Source organism: Toxorhynchites rutilus, chromosome 3, assembly GCF_029784135.1.
Source record: "Toxorhynchites rutilus septentrionalis strain SRP chromosome 3, ASM2978413v1, whole genome shotgun sequence".
NCBI classification, from domain to species: Eukaryota; Metazoa; Arthropoda; class Insecta; order Diptera; family Culicidae; genus Toxorhynchites; species Toxorhynchites rutilus.
The window spans coordinates 332489762-332506037 of record NC_073746.1 but is presented as its reverse complement, the minus strand read 5'-3'; positions in this window follow the sequence as shown (position 1 = coordinate 332506037).

The following is a 16276-nucleotide window of genomic DNA, read 5'->3' as shown; positions in this document are numbered from 1 at the left end:
CATCCACCAAGGCTTGCGGTCTTGTTGTTGATGAAATTTATAAGAAAATGCAGTGTATATTTTCCATCCGCCATGCAAGCTATACAAGTTTTAGATAACCCCACGGTCATGAACCATGTCTGTGGTAACAATATCGAACAGTAACCCATATTTTGTCATAAGCAGACCCGAAAGCGAATGTAAGTTGTTGAAAAAAGAATGAAAATTTTTATTCGATGTTGTTTAAATACTCAGAAGACATAGTCCTGACACTAACTTAACTATTTATCAATAAATCTACTTGCATTTCAGCAAAACAATTTTATCTAGAACAGAAAATAATTATCAGAGACAATTTTCGTTCAAGATTTTTCCTTACCTGCAGAGAATGCAAGTTTTCATTAATTGTGAATAACTCTCTTTCGTCTGCAATGATGTCAGGGCAAAAGTACTTATGTGTATGAGTTCCAAACTTCATACACACCAGATTGGCCAACCAGAAAGACTGCTGGGCCACAGGTTGAGTATCGCTGGTCTAACGTCATGTGTATTGATATAAACTAAATATAATAACTTTTCTGTATTAAAACTATGGAAAAATGTCATATGGTGAGTCAAATATCTTTGATGTGATGAATAGAGCCTCTTATTTTCCAAAAACCTGTAAAATATTGTTATATCCAAAAAGTCTACGACAAAAATAAGTTTTTTACAGATATGTCTGTAAATTTACAAACATATTTGTAAATCTGGCATCTCTGGTGGTCTGAAAATTTATTGCAAGAAATCGCTTGAAAACATGCATGAATTTGCTTGAAAATGAAGTGGACTGAGTCCGCACCACTTAGCTCAAAACATAGTAATTTTCGATGCTCCAACACAAATAACGAAATTCAAAATTTTCACTGTTATTAATTAAAAGTAAGCAACTGAATATAATTCATGGAAGTATAAAGAGTTATAAAATAACATAAAAACGTATTAATCTACTGTGGTTTCATTGGAGTAAGAATCAGAACATAGCATAACTGCATGCTCGAAACAAACATATTTTTCACATTTCATGCAGTTGTTGCGTCTTTTTCAGGTCTTTTATCGGAGGGAAGAATTTATAACGACCTTCTAGATAATTACCAGATGATGAAGGATCTAGAATATAAAGTTTGCAAATTTTCGTCTCTGTATTCTTGGTAAACTAATTATGCCTTTTTTATATGGGGCATAAAAAGATTATATAGAATGTTTTCTACGAACTTCTTCTGTTAAAAATTACCATAAGCTACCGATTAGTTTATAGTTTACTGTTTACAATTCTTGCACAAGTGAAATTCTTTCACAAGTGTGTATAAGTATGACCATTGTAATTGGCGTATAACTATACGAAAGTCAAACATTTATATTTTGCTTTTGAACCTATGAATATAATTACGAATAGTTAATATATGGAGCCGTTCAATCCAGTTACAAAAGGGACTGAAATCAAATGAGAATCATCCGGTAATGATCTTATGCATTATCTATCTTCTATCTTCTATCTTCTATCTTCTATATATATAAAAATGGAGTGATGTCTGTCTGTCTGTCTGATTCTTATAGACTCGGAAACTACTGAACCGATCGACATGAAAATTGGTATGTAGGGGTTTTTGGGGCCGGGGAAGGTTTTCGTGATATTTTGAGACCCCTCCCCCCTCTCTAAGGGGGGGCTGCCATACAAATGAAACACAAATTTCTGCATTACTCGGAAATTAACCAAGCAAACGAAACCAAAGCTAGCATGTGAAAGTTTTAGGGTGCAATAAATGTTTCTATGATGGTTAGACAGTCCTTCCCCCACTCAAAGGGGGGGCTGCCATACAAATGAAACACAAATTTCTGCATTACTCGAGAATTAATCAAGCAAATGAAACCAAATTTGGCATGTGGAGGTTTCAGGATGCAATAAATGTTTCTATGGTGATAAGATACTCCTTCCCCCTCTCTTAGAGGGGGCTGCCATACAAATGAAACACAATTTTTTGCATTACTCGAGAATTAATCAAGTAAATGGGCGCGACGAAGTTTGCCGGGTTAGCTAGTATTCAATAAATATTCCACGCCACTAACATGAATTTATACATTTCATTCAACAATATTCTAGAATATGAATAAAGGCACATGTCCAAAAAAGTTACTCCTATACTCGCGTCGGTGTGTCAGACCGAAAGTGTGAAAAAAGTGGCACACTTCCCTTTGTACCAAAACATGCGATACGCTAAACGATGATGAACGACGAATAACGAAGCTAGAGAGAATCGCAAAGTCGTAGTGTTGATATTTTCTGAGAAATGAACGAATTATTTATTTCTCGGTCTGACAGACCAACGCGCGAGTATAGGAGTGTTAAACTTCTGTGGGGCTTCTTCTGTAGCTTCGTCGATCTGAACAGAATCTGGTTTTGGGCCAGAAACATATGATGGTTCTGGCTGTTCACCATTGATGGTATCACTATTACAGTAGTATTACTGTTTCTGTATTGAGAATTGTATAATTGTTGGCCGCAGGATGGATTGTAGGCACCTTTTCGTGATTCACTTCAATCTGGTGGATAACTTAGTGATGTTGTACATTTTCCACTAATTGAATGATTGATGGCTGAGCTTGAATAATAGTTCCTGTGCATGCAGGTACAATTTGAACGATGTTATCCGGACAAAGTACGGTGCTAATTGTTCTCGTTGGGACGGAATTTGATTGCACATTGCCTTGCTTGATTTGGTATATCTGGTCCCCTAGAGTGTAACCATACGCAATATTTTTAATATGAATATGAATGAAATATGAATTGTTCATTTTCTCAGAGATTTCACCGGATAAACAAACTGGAAATTCTGTTTTTGGAATTTTGTCTGTCTTTGTATTCTTAAATCCGTTCCTCTCAAATTCAATCGTTCTATGTAGCAATCTTGCCTTGACGCAAAAAAAGAGTCAAAATGATTCATCCGTATTTACGGAGCAATTTACTCTCAACCAGATTGGCAGACCCGAAAACAAATTCAAATTGATTACAATGATTGATTGAAAATGATTACTCGATGTCGTTTGAATATATAGAAGGCACAGTCCTGACCCTAACTTAAATTTTTTTTTCTATGAGTATCCTTACAATTCCACCAAAACTTTATCTATAATATAAAGTCATCACCAGACACGATTTTCGTTCAAGAGAATGTATTACATTTTTACATAGAACACATTTGATATGTAGAGCTAATTTTTCATTTAAAATTTTCGTTTTAAAAGCGTGTTTATTCCATCTGAAAGTCCATAACCATTTTGGTTCACATAAATGGAACACGGAGCTCAATGTCGGCTATGTCGAATTGTATAGCAAGGTTGCCACATTTGCACAACTCGATTAGTTTTGAGTCGAACGGATTAGAGAATGCAAAATTGCAATCCGTTCGGATAATTCTGACTCGATCGTATTTCAGAATATGAGTTAGTAGTGATCAGTAGACAGATCTGGAATTTCTAAGGAAATTAGGAAAACTAACTAAAAAAAAACTAAAAATGAGTGTATTAGGTAATCCTCGTGCCTTCCATTCAACCGAATACATCCAGCAATATGTGGGACCGAACCCGACATGATTTAAATTTCTGTTTGAACACACCTCTTTACCTTCGCGCATCTGTCTGTTAAGACAGCTCACGACATCGTGGAATGGCGTTGTCCTGATAATATGAAATCAGCATATGATACAATTAAAAATGAGAAATGATGTTTATAATGAATTAATTACCTTTAGCGGGGTCTCGTTGTTCAATTTTTATGCAATATCCGTCTTGTCCAGTGTTGAAAAAAGTCATCTTCGCTAAGCCCAAATACATAGATTTTCGGTCTAGGTTGCATCGAAAACCTATATATTCCAAACGAAAATCAAAATAATAGATCCAGACAACCAGTGAATATGAGCAAATAAACTTTTGTTTTTCAATATGTTTTGAAGATTATTTTTCCACCCAGTGTCATTTTCATCTTGATTATTCAAAATGCCAGAATTGAATTTTATTTTAGCCAAATGAATATCTGCTGTTGTTTACTTTTCACCTGAGGCAGCTGTGTTCGGTTGGTTTTTATTTATGCCGTTGTTACCGTCTCGCCAAACAAAATCCTGCGCGATTTCTTGCAAAGTTCGTTTCATCGAACTCTGGCGTTTTTGTTCTCTAAATAATCCAGCCTGACTAATTTTATTTTTTCAATTTTGACTCAAAATCAATGCCAGAACGAATATCGTTTCGAATGTGATGAATATCAATTTGCTGCTTTTGATATTCAAAGTATAAATAACAGCGAAGTTATGAACCCCACCCAATGCCGCATTCATTCATTATAGCAAATTTGTTCATGCATCAGCGATATGAACAAAATGAACTCGTTTGTTATTGTCATTATTATAATGAGGGCAGTGTGTTTCAATCTGAAAAAAAGTCATTTACACTGAAATAAAATCGTATTCGTTACTCGTGAATATTTGTTGATGTTCCAAGACTGGTCTTGTCCCTTCAGAACTGGGTGATTTTTCTTCTAAGAGACCCTTCTGACTTGCTTTATAGTCACACATGCTCCAGAGCTAGTCACTTACAATACATTCATGGCGTATTGCCTGGTATAGAAATCCTTGGCTAAGTCCCAAAAGGTCGATTCGGCCTAAAATTTTTTTTTGAAAAAAAACTTCGATTTTCCAAATTTCCTTTACTCGTTCTTTACTTGAGCGCTTTGAAGCACCCCCAAATCATGTCCGATTGAGCTGAAACTTCGCACACATCATTTTTTTGACCAATAAACAAAATGTACATGGTCGGTTTTTGAAATTCGATGATGATTATTTTTCCATACATTCATTGCCACCCTAATATACAGCCATTTTTCCATGCAAAACCGATATACTGGTTCTCAGATTTTCGTCGAAAGTGGTAATTTATCGCAAAATATTAGACCCGTATTTTTTATTTTTTCATTAGGGTGCCAAATGGTGACAAATGAAAATTCATAACTTTTGAATCACTTAACCAATGTAGATGATCGACGTATCAAATTGAAGCTAATTGCCTAGCCTTTTATTAAAAAAACATTTAACTTGCGAAAAAACCAATTTTATTTTAGTAATTATTGATTTTACTCGTTTTTTATTTTTTTTATGACTTCGGACTAGAGGGCGCTATATTTTTCTATATTTTCTCTTGAAAGCTGAGGATTTTTTTTAATCCCATTTATTTATTTATTAGGCTCATTAGCATTTTAGCTGTAACAGAGCCGGGTTTTAAGTGTGTACATGTACATATGTTTATGTTTCTATAAATTGTAAATTACACAGTAGTTAGTAGTAGCTATTTAGGCGTAAGGGTATTCTATCTGTTCTTCCATTGTTCAGCAGACCGGACAGCGGAGACAGTTGGTATTAATCATTGTTGGGTTAATTATAGAACAGCAGCCCGATGTTTCTTGCAGAGCAGAGCAGTTGTATGGATGAATCGATCTTTGTTCCACCGCGGATCGATTTCCATCGCTGATGCTGGTTGCGTGGACGTAGTTATTCTATAACAACACAAAGATGGTCAATTGAGGGCCCTGAGTTTGAACTCACGATCGATCGCTTGATAAGCGAACGCGTAACCAAGTGGCTACGAAGACCCCCTAGCTGAGGATTTTGTACATAACATATCCCGATAACAGAGATGCTATTCTTTCGTTTTTTAGATATGGTTTTTCAAAGTTACTGGTGGTTCGAAAAATAATGTTTCCCCCTTTGTCCAAAAATGACTTGGACAAAAATGAAACTACAAAAAATCATAACATTTGAACTACTGAACCGATTCAGATGATGTTATATTAAATTGAGCCAATAAGCAAACTTTAAGAAAATATCACACTTGCGGGAAGATTGGATTCTAGTCGCATAGGTCTAATTTAGTCAAATGGGAATATTGATCTAAGACTTGAACATGTTAAATTTACAAAATTATAACTTAAAAACGATAATTATAGCATTTCTGATATCGAGATATGTTATGTAAAAAATCCTCAGCTTTCAATAAAAAATATAAAAAAATATAGCTCCCTCTATCTTTAACCAAGAAAACTCTGACTCTGACTTCGTTTGTTTTTATTTCGTTCGGAAGAACGTTATGTCAAAGAAAGTGGACAATAAAAATGCGTAGCTCAGTGAAAGGCTGAGATGCTCTTTCAGAGATGCAATGCACTAACTAGGTTAGAACATGTATTCTATGCTTTATCCTGGTCATATTGGAGGGAAGATTGGGAGAAGTGCATTATTTCGTCTTATTGAAAAAATCCGTTCACTCGCACAAACAAATACTAATACAAATAGAAGCAACCTTACTTTTCGACTCTGATTCGATATTCGAATCGATAACATATAAGGACACGACTTCAAATCTCACCTAAGTGACAAACTATACTCACGCCATTCGCCTGCGGGAGCACCGTGACTTTAGCCACGTCATTTGCCGCGCGGAATGGATGGGAATAGCACGGTTGTCATTTTGTAAACAGAGCAAGTGTGATTTGAAGTTTTTCAATGATTCGTTGTGCTCATTCAAAAATACTTCCAGTTCGCCGGCGATATGCCTGGCTTCAGACGAAGTGAGGTTACTTGCGCGTGTTTGGATGAAAGTTCGATGTAGTGGACGCCATCTGTCATTTAACAATATAAATAAATTCGTTCTGCTTGAAAAACGATCGACGGTTAAATTATTTGAATATTGTTTATACAAAAATATTAAAATCACCATTGAAAAGGGTATGGGTGTTTAAATTTGTGGTTATATCAATTATTAAAAGCCAAACTTAAGAAAAAAAAATATTCAGATTTTTTTCAACATAGGGTCACTCTAATCGGTATTAAATATATAGTAGGGGAAATGAGGTCAAAATGAACAGGGTTGGTAAAATGAACCAGTGCTCAAACTTTGATAATTCAATTTTGGACGCGATCTGGCGTAGTGGTAACATCCATGCCTCTCACGCTGAAGGTCACGAGTTCAATTCTCACTCCCAACATTCTTCCAAAAATGGAAGTACAAGTGACGAACCAGCCAAAATGAGTTGAAAATCACTATAATACAGTTAAAAAAAAAAGATAATTCAATTAAAAACCAATTGATACTTCTTGATTATCATATTCTGTGAACATTTGAAGCTATTTAAGACACCCTGTTATGCATAAAACTGTCAAATGTAAAAACATAATAGATAAAACAGAAATTTCTCTCACGGTAGCCATTTGGATGTAATTTTGCGCGCATCGTATTTAAGGAATTTCCCGTGAAACTTAAATTATTCAATATGATATCTTCGACAAATCATAAGTTTTGACAACTGTTCACATATTCAATGAGAGGTAAACAGATATTTTGCTTCATTTCAGCGATTAATTCATATTCGAAATTACTTTGTTGTTTGGAGCAAAATGAGCCACTACCGGATAACGACTTACAATGTTATGTTTTCTAAAGCTAAAGCTAAACCTTATCACATGTTGCTCTTCAAAGGGTTCCTTTTGTTGCTTTGACCCTGGAAAAATATGCCACCCTAACCAAACCAAGCCTCATTATGGAAAACGTTATGTGTTGCTTACTACGTTTTTGTACGTATTTGAAAATTCTAATTACTACAATAGGTGAATAGGCTCCGTTTATTTCATACATATACCTACTTTCTTAATAATGATTCAAGCAAATTTGGCCACGAAACAACGTATAAATCTAACAAATTTAGCATAATTTTATAATTTTCAATCCGTGTTAAATAAACGAGAAAAAATTATAAAAGCGGAAATTTCATCTTCTTCGGTGCGCCAACAATCACCGTTGAATTTTTATTGGAACTTTTTTTATTTTCAAATTACACATAGTAACAAAAATTTAAATAAATAAAATTTTCAACACTAACTAATATAGAAATATAATTTTTTTTTACTAATTTATATTTTTCAAATTATTATATTCTATTTATATCGAACAGTTGTCTACTTTTCGATTTTATTAATATGGCAAAGGCGGGAAGGAACCTCCATCCACGCCAAAGAATACATCTGATAACGAACCTCCTCCTGAAGAGCAGGAGGATGAATCAGAACTTGAGGAGAAAAATTCTGTATACAAAATAAAAATCTCCGAAGGTGAGGAAACTGACGAAAAGCAGGATTTTCGTCTAAAAGAATACCCTGAGGGCGTTAAAGGCCCATTTATTGTATACTTTAGACGAAAATCTAATCCTCTTAACGTCATTCTGTACTCGGATGGGGCCAGACAAATTACGAATTGTCGTCTCCAGCAGGACCCAAGCGAATAAAATAACGCGCTGTGATCTCTTCGCGATTGAGTATCGCGTTTACGTACCCTGTTGCGACGTTGAAATAGACGATGTTATACATGAAAAGGGTTTGACTCGAAAAAAGATACTCGATGGTGTCGGTCTCTTCAAGAACACCTCACCCAAAGCTGTGAAGATTCTTGCATACGATCGACTGAAATCTGAAATCTGGAATCTTCCATACTACGTTGCAATAGGGGCACTTCGTTTACCTTTTCGATTGTTTGTATCCCGGATAATGAAACGCAACAAATGTATGCAATTCGGTCACACGGCCGCGTATTGTTGCAATAAAAAACGCTGCGCAGATTGTGGAGGGAACCATGATGAAAATCCTTGCGCGAAAGAGCGCAAGTGTCTTCATTGCGGTGAAACTTCTCATGAACTCATTTATTCGGTATACATATTACAACGAGGGGAAAGAATCAAGCGTTCCTTAAAAGAACGTTCCAAGCGGACTTATGCAGAAATGCTTAAGAATTCCGTTCCAACGACTCAGGACAATCCCTACTCCATTCTGCAGAACGACGAGCCTGTTGCTGACGCTCCCAATGCAGGAAGTTCCGATACATCGCAGGGTGCCATCAGGAAAAGACAAATTACTTCTTTCCCATCACTCCCCAGAAAGAAGACCGAAACTTCCCAAATTGGAATGAAAACTCGAATTGAAGGTGCTGAGAAGAGACCGAAGCAAGTACCTCCTGGTTTAAGCGGTTCTTCTACGCACCAGAAGTCCACAGCAGCACCCAACACGTCTGTTTCTTTTCCGCGGTCGAGGCAACAGCCATAATCTGGCTTACTTGTGCTTTCTGACCTGGTGGACAACATTTTAAATGCTTTAAATATAAATGACCCTCTTAAAAGCATAGTATTATATTTGCTTCCGATTAAGAGAACATTTTTGAAAGAAAAATGTGGTTTTTAAGCAGCGTTCATATTCCTCGATGCCTGATTCAGTACAAGAGGTCAAGGATTTGACCACTGTAATACAGTGAAATTGCAGAAGTATCATCCCTAAACTAGATCAATTTAAATTTTTAGTTCATAGCTTTAACTGTGATGTATTTTCCCTCTGTGAAACATGGCTTTCTTCAGCCGCCGAGCTGAATTTCCACGATTTCAGCATTATTCGCCTCGATCGAAATGATTCGTTTGGTGGCGTACTATTGGGCATTAAAAAATGTCACTCCTTCTATAGAGTCACTCTCCAATCGATGACAGGTATTGAAGTTGTCGCTTGCCAGACACAAAACAATTACAAGGACCTCTGCATTGCCTCGATATATATTCCTCCTAGAACGATGGTAGGACGCCATCAGTTTTCTGATATCATCGAGACATTGCCGGAGCCACGGCTAATCTAAGGTGATTTAACTCACATGGAACAGCATGGGGATCACTCTACGATGACAACCGTGTCACTTTGATTCATGATCTGTACGACAACTTCAAATTGACAGTTTTGAATACTGGGAAAGCAACTAGAATAGCCAACCCTCCTGCACGGGCAAGCATGTTAGACATATCTCTGTGTTCTTCTTCGTTATCCCTGGATTGCATGTGGAAGGTAACCCAAGATCCCCACGGTAGTGGACCAATAATTTTATCGATGGCTAATGAATCAAGCTCTCGTGAGTCAGTCAATATTACGTATGACCTCACGAAGAATTTTGACTGGAGAAAATTTGGTTCAATGCGTGAAGCAATTGTTTCAATGCATGAACTTCCTCCACTCGAAGAGTATAACTTTATATCAGGTTTGATCTACGAAAGCGCACTTCAAGCCCAAAAGATACGTGTACCTGCCACCACTTTCCGACGTCGTCCTCCATCACTTTGGAACCATACAAACGAAAGTGAGGAATACTCTGACCGTTGGATTTTTAACTTTGCAAGGAGAGTTTACCCTGACTCCGATCCTGCACAAAACGTCGTACGCGACATTCCGCTTCAAAGCGATTATGAGAATTTTGCGATGGTGGAATTCTCAATTGCCCTTTTCCCATGTAACAATTCAGCTCCGGGATCGGATAAGATTAAATTGAACTTGTTAAAGGATCTTCCCGATTTGGCAAAACCGTGTTTGCTGAACTTGTTCGACAAGTTTCTGGAGCTGAATATTGTCTCGCATGACTGGAGACAAGTGAGAGTGATAGCCATACGAAAACCCTTGCGATCACAATTTGTATACGCTGATTGCAATGTTATCCTGTATTCGTAAATTGTCAGAGAAATGATTCTACTTCGTTTGGACAAGTGGGTCGAAACGAACATTTTGCTGTCAAATACGCAGTTTGGCTTCCGCCGAGGAAAAGGGACGAATGATTGTCTCGTGCTGCTATCTTCTGAAATCCGAATCGCATTTGCTCGCAAAGAACAAATGGCTTCCGTTTTTCTCGATTCAGTTTCCATGGAAATTCTCTCAGAGAAGCTTCATAATCGTGGACTTTCACCAATTCTGAATAATTTCCTGTACAATCTACTGTCAGAAAAGCACATGATTTTCTCTCATGGCAGCTCGAAATCTTCTCGTTACAGTTTTATGGGCTTACCGCAAGGCTCCTGCCTAAGCCCCCTCTAGTACAGTTTTTACGTCAATGATATGGATTATTTTCTAACTACAACTTGCAGACGATGGAGTAATTTCCATCACGAGTACTAATCTCGTCGTTCTGCAAAATTCATTGCAAGATACCCTGAATAATCTGTTCACGTGGGCCCTCAAGCTGGGTATCGAGTTCTCTACGGAGGAAACCGAAAGGGTAGTTTTTTCTAGAAAGCATGAACCCGCCCAATTCCAGCTTCACCTATCCGGCAAAACGCAATGCACTCTAAGTTTTTCAAATACCTAGGTGTATATTTTGATTCTAAATGTACCTGGAGGAGACACATTGCGTATCTGAAACAGAAATGCCAGCAAAGAATCAATTTTTTCCAAATAATTACCGGAACATGGTGGGGTGCCCATCTCGGAGACCTCATTAAGCTGTACAAAACGACGATATTATCGGTGTTAGAATATGGCAGTTTTTGCTTCCGATCAGCCAGGATTCATATTCTCAAGCTGAAGAGGATACAATATCGTTGCTTGCGTATAGTCGTGGGATGTTTGCATTTGACACATACGATGAGTCTCGAAGTCTTGGCAGGAGTACCCCCGCTTACTCTTCGATTCACAAAATTATCATACAGATTTCTCATCCGTTGCAAGATCATGAATTCATTGGTGATTGATAACTTCAAAAATCTACTCAAACTGACTCCTCAGTCAAGTTTTATGTCATGAGTATCTTCCCTCTGAAGTGCACCCTTCACCGGGCATCTCCAACCAAGTTTGCTTCCCATACTTTTGCAATTCCTCTGTCATTTTATATCTGTCCATGCGACAAAAAATCCATGGAATCCCAGATCATCTACGATCCGATTCTATTCCGCCGATATTCTCGGCAGGATATGGGAAAGTTAGATCTGATAAAATGTTCTTTACTGACGGTTCATACATAAACGGGTCCACTGGCTTCGGCATCTTCAATGAAAATTCCAGTGCCTCTTTCAAACTCAAAGATACTTGTTCCGTGTATGTCGCTGAACTGGGTACGATGTACAACGTACTAGGGATCATTGAGAAACATTGCCCATCGACCACTATTTTATTTTATACAGTCTCAGCTCAATAGAGGCAATCCGCTCAATGATAGTTGATAAACGCTTATCTTATTTCCTAACAAGAATAAGATATCTATTGAGTGTTTTGGTCCAAAAAATTTTCAAGATTACCTTAGCATGAGTTCCCTCTCATTGCTCGATTCCGGGGAATGAGAAAGCGGACTCGCTAGCTAAATTGGGCGCTTCAGAAGACACACTTTTTGAAAGACAAATTGCTTATAATGAATTATTCAACATTTCTCATCAGCACAAACTCGTATGTGGAGTGGAGATGAGTTCAGTCGTTGGTTACACACGATTATCCCTAAGGTCTCGACGAGTGCATGGTTCAAGGGGTTGAATGAAGGTCGTGATTTCATTCGCGTGATATCTCGGCTTATGTCCCATCACTACAAACTAAACGCGCATCTTTATCGCATTGGGATCGCAGTAAACAATCTTTGTGATTGTGGCGATGGCTACCACGACATCGAGCATGTTGTCTGGTCATGTATGGGGCTGTCCACATACCACGTGGACAGAAAAAGTACGATTTCAGACACCCTCCTCCCCCTCCGTGGACAAGCATGGACATTTGGTATACCCCTCTCCCTGCTGTCCAAGTGGACATTTTTCCTATTTCTTTGAAAAAAATGATCGGAAAAATAGTTGAATTGCGGCAATTGTATGTTTGTTTGCATTCTTTATTCTACGTTTTTACATTAAAATATAAAAAAAATTAAACGTACTTAATAATAGCGGTTTCTTCTCAATTATTTGAACAACTTTGGGGAACAACAACCCGTTTGTTTTGGACATTTTCTATCATAAATCGACGCAAGCTGACTGAGCTGTTTGAGTTTTCAAGAAAATCAGACAATGAAATCAAGTGCTTCGTTATTAGAATTCAATTATCGGAAATCATTGGAGAAAAATTAATTCTCGAAACAAGACAGCGAGTGTATAAAAATCGATATGAATATTATCACGCCTTTGAGGATATAAACATGTTGTGTTGTGCTATGTAGTTTTCTAATAAATGTAAGTCAGTGCCTAATATCTGATGCTGTTCACTTGCTCCGCAAATTCATCATCCCATAAGGCCAGTTTACTATTGCAAAATTTTTCCTTGTCTGAGTCTCAATAATGAGCCCCGCGCTTCATCTACCAATGATCTTTTGTCGTTTAACTTCATGAATCTTGGAAAATATTGAGTTGTCTGGAATAATCATGCCGATTTTTAGGAACAATTCAAAAGCAAAATATTTAAGACATTCATTTATTCGATTCTATGTGCCAAAATCTTTCGTCATCTTTTAGCAAATTTCAAAATACATCATCGCAGAACTTTTTTGTTTCCTCATCAAAAAAGTGTGTCCAATGAGTCGAAATTCTTGACCTTCAATATTTTTTCTTATCGGCCTGAACAAGTGATATTTATAAGACGCAATATCTGATGATAGCGGGGGAACTATCCATCCTAGCCGAACTCTAAGAATTTTTGGCAGGCCGTCAAAGAAACATGAGGTTTGGCAGTATTCTAGAAGAGGACATCTTGACTAAATATGAACGTTTACTCTAGATTGCCGATTTTGATTCGATTAGTGACGAATAGTACCAATAAGACAGAATTTCTCTCCTATCTCACCAGATACAAAAAAAATACTTTCTGTGAGTGAAGACCGACTTTGGAGATATCTAATGATGATCCATTTTCACCTAAAAGATCACGAATTGCTCCAAGCTGCAAGTTTTCATTGGTGAGTTGTTGATAGAGATGCGATCCATTCAATGTTTTCGATCAAAAAGTGTAGAACTCATACATTGTAGCGTTTTACGTAATCAAGGTTTTTACATTGACAGTTTCGAAACATCGAAAACAATGTCGTGTATTTTTAATATTACTCATGTAGAAAACTCTCAGAATACAGCATATTTTAAGCATATGAAGAAATATGAAATTTCCACCGCGCTTTGCTATGAGATAGCCTTTTATTCATAAATACGGATAAAATTCCGTATTCAAAACAATATTTTTCATATATTATTGAATAAAGATATACATTTTTTTCAAAATAGTTTTTAGTGTCCACGTGGATGGAATCTATACTCCCTCCCCCCTCCCCGTGGACAAGCGTGGACATTTTCGTAACCCCTAACCCCCCTTAAGTTGTCCACGTGGTATGTGGACAGCCCCTATCCGGTTCCATGTTGCCCGCTCTCATCTTTCTAGAGCATTGAGGGCACAAGGCAGTCAATCGGATATCCCCGTCCGGGATATCTTAGGTAGCCGTGATCATGATCATCTGCTCCATCTATACCTGTTCCTCAGAAACGCCGATGTTGTATCCCTCCTATCCGATCGATAAACTTTTACTCAGTCGCGACAATACATACACATACTCTTTACAGATACACGGGCCAAGATTGTGCAGCCCACTGATCATTCACCAAGAGCTGAGGATTGTACGCACCACGCCAGATATGGGGTACAGACTAGGGGGGCGTTGCTGATTAATGGTCAGCCGCATCCCAACAGGAAGTACCCCGTGTCGGGCACACGTACAGAGCATTGAAGACTGCAACATCCCAATTATGAGAACACTTGTAATACTAACCTCGAGCCAACCGCGAGTAATCGGTTACATATTACTAACATAAAAATATTGAACCCCGGCCCCGTCAGGCTAACGCCATATGAGCCTTAACACTTTCAACGTCCCGTCACCCAGATATGGGTGACACTTTCTTCGCTCGAATTGAGTAGGATTTTTAGAAGATATTTGATAGAATAGGCACCTAAATGTAACTATAGGATATGAAGAAAAATAATAAAATCATAACCATAATATTATACTGTTTATACTATACTTTTTATTAATTTATAGTACGGATGGTTTGTACTGCAGTATTTTGCAAAACCCCTATACTATGCCTTTGGCATGTGTTATTGTCAAAAATTCGTCTTCAATTGAAAACAAACATTGCTACATCATGTAAAAGTTATCTATAAACTAAGTTTGATCTTCATTTAATAATTTAATCGCAAGTTGGGCTCTGCAAGAAACTCAAAAACGTCGCATTGGGCGTCGAACGTGTTAATAAAAATATATATTTTGGATAAAAAAATATAGTAATCGGTATCCTAGCGGTATCGTATATAGTTTACAACCTATTCACATGCCTACCAAGTATTTTGTGCATAATTTCAACAAAATCGGTCGAGCCGTTTCGGAGGATTTCGACCACGAACATCGTGACACGAGATTTTTATATACATAGAGAAGAGAAGAGATATGCAACAATATTTGAAACTCACCAACAACCAACAGAAAGTGTCCAAAGTAGCCTCACACGATGGTACTCTGAAAGATTCAAACGCTGTTCATGTTGTTCATAGTTATTTGGAAAATCCATCTCAACCGAAAAAAGTAATTGAACCGGGAACAAAGCGATAAATGATTCTGGCTTAACCTGTGGCTTATCTCATCAACAATATGTCGATCAACTCGTTTCAACTAGTTTTCTTTAGTCCTCCGGTCATCGTTTGGTGCAGGACGAAAAATTTACGTACGCGGGATGCCGCGGTTAGACCTTGATTACATGTTCCAAATTGATTTTTTCTTGGAGATATCGATCTTCGTGTGCGATTATCAATACTGTCTCATCTAACCTCAACTCGTTCGCGAGTTTTCGATTTCTCATACCACAACCTAAGAGTTAAGAAAAAATGTGTTTACATAACAATAACAATAACAATATTTGACTCCTTAAAACCAATGTATCTTGACAATATTTGACTCCTTAAAACCAATGTAACTTAGCCCGTAGAAATGAATGAGCTTGTAAAAAAGTCCGATTCGATAGTCATGTAAAATTTGTGTTCATTTTCGTTCGCTTCGAAGATATCTTCCAATTGTATTCTTATTTCTACGGTTGGTTTATTCCGATGCCCCAAGAATATTCTCCCACATTTTCAAGTTGATTAATTATTCATCAACATCAAACAATTTAGAGAGTGGCTATAAATAACAACGTTTTTATGAATGCCATCCGCCGCTTTGAGCAGATACTCGTTCACCATTTGAGCATACGGCCATCCTTTAACTTTCATTCAACCGAATGCACAGCCCGGAAAAGCCGCTCAATCTTCACTCCCTCCAGTTGTATATCCTATAATTTTGATCAGAATCATGTCACCCATTTTATCGTTTATTGAATACCACACTCTATAGAATAGAACAGGAGAAATTTCTTTCGGACAACAAACCAGTT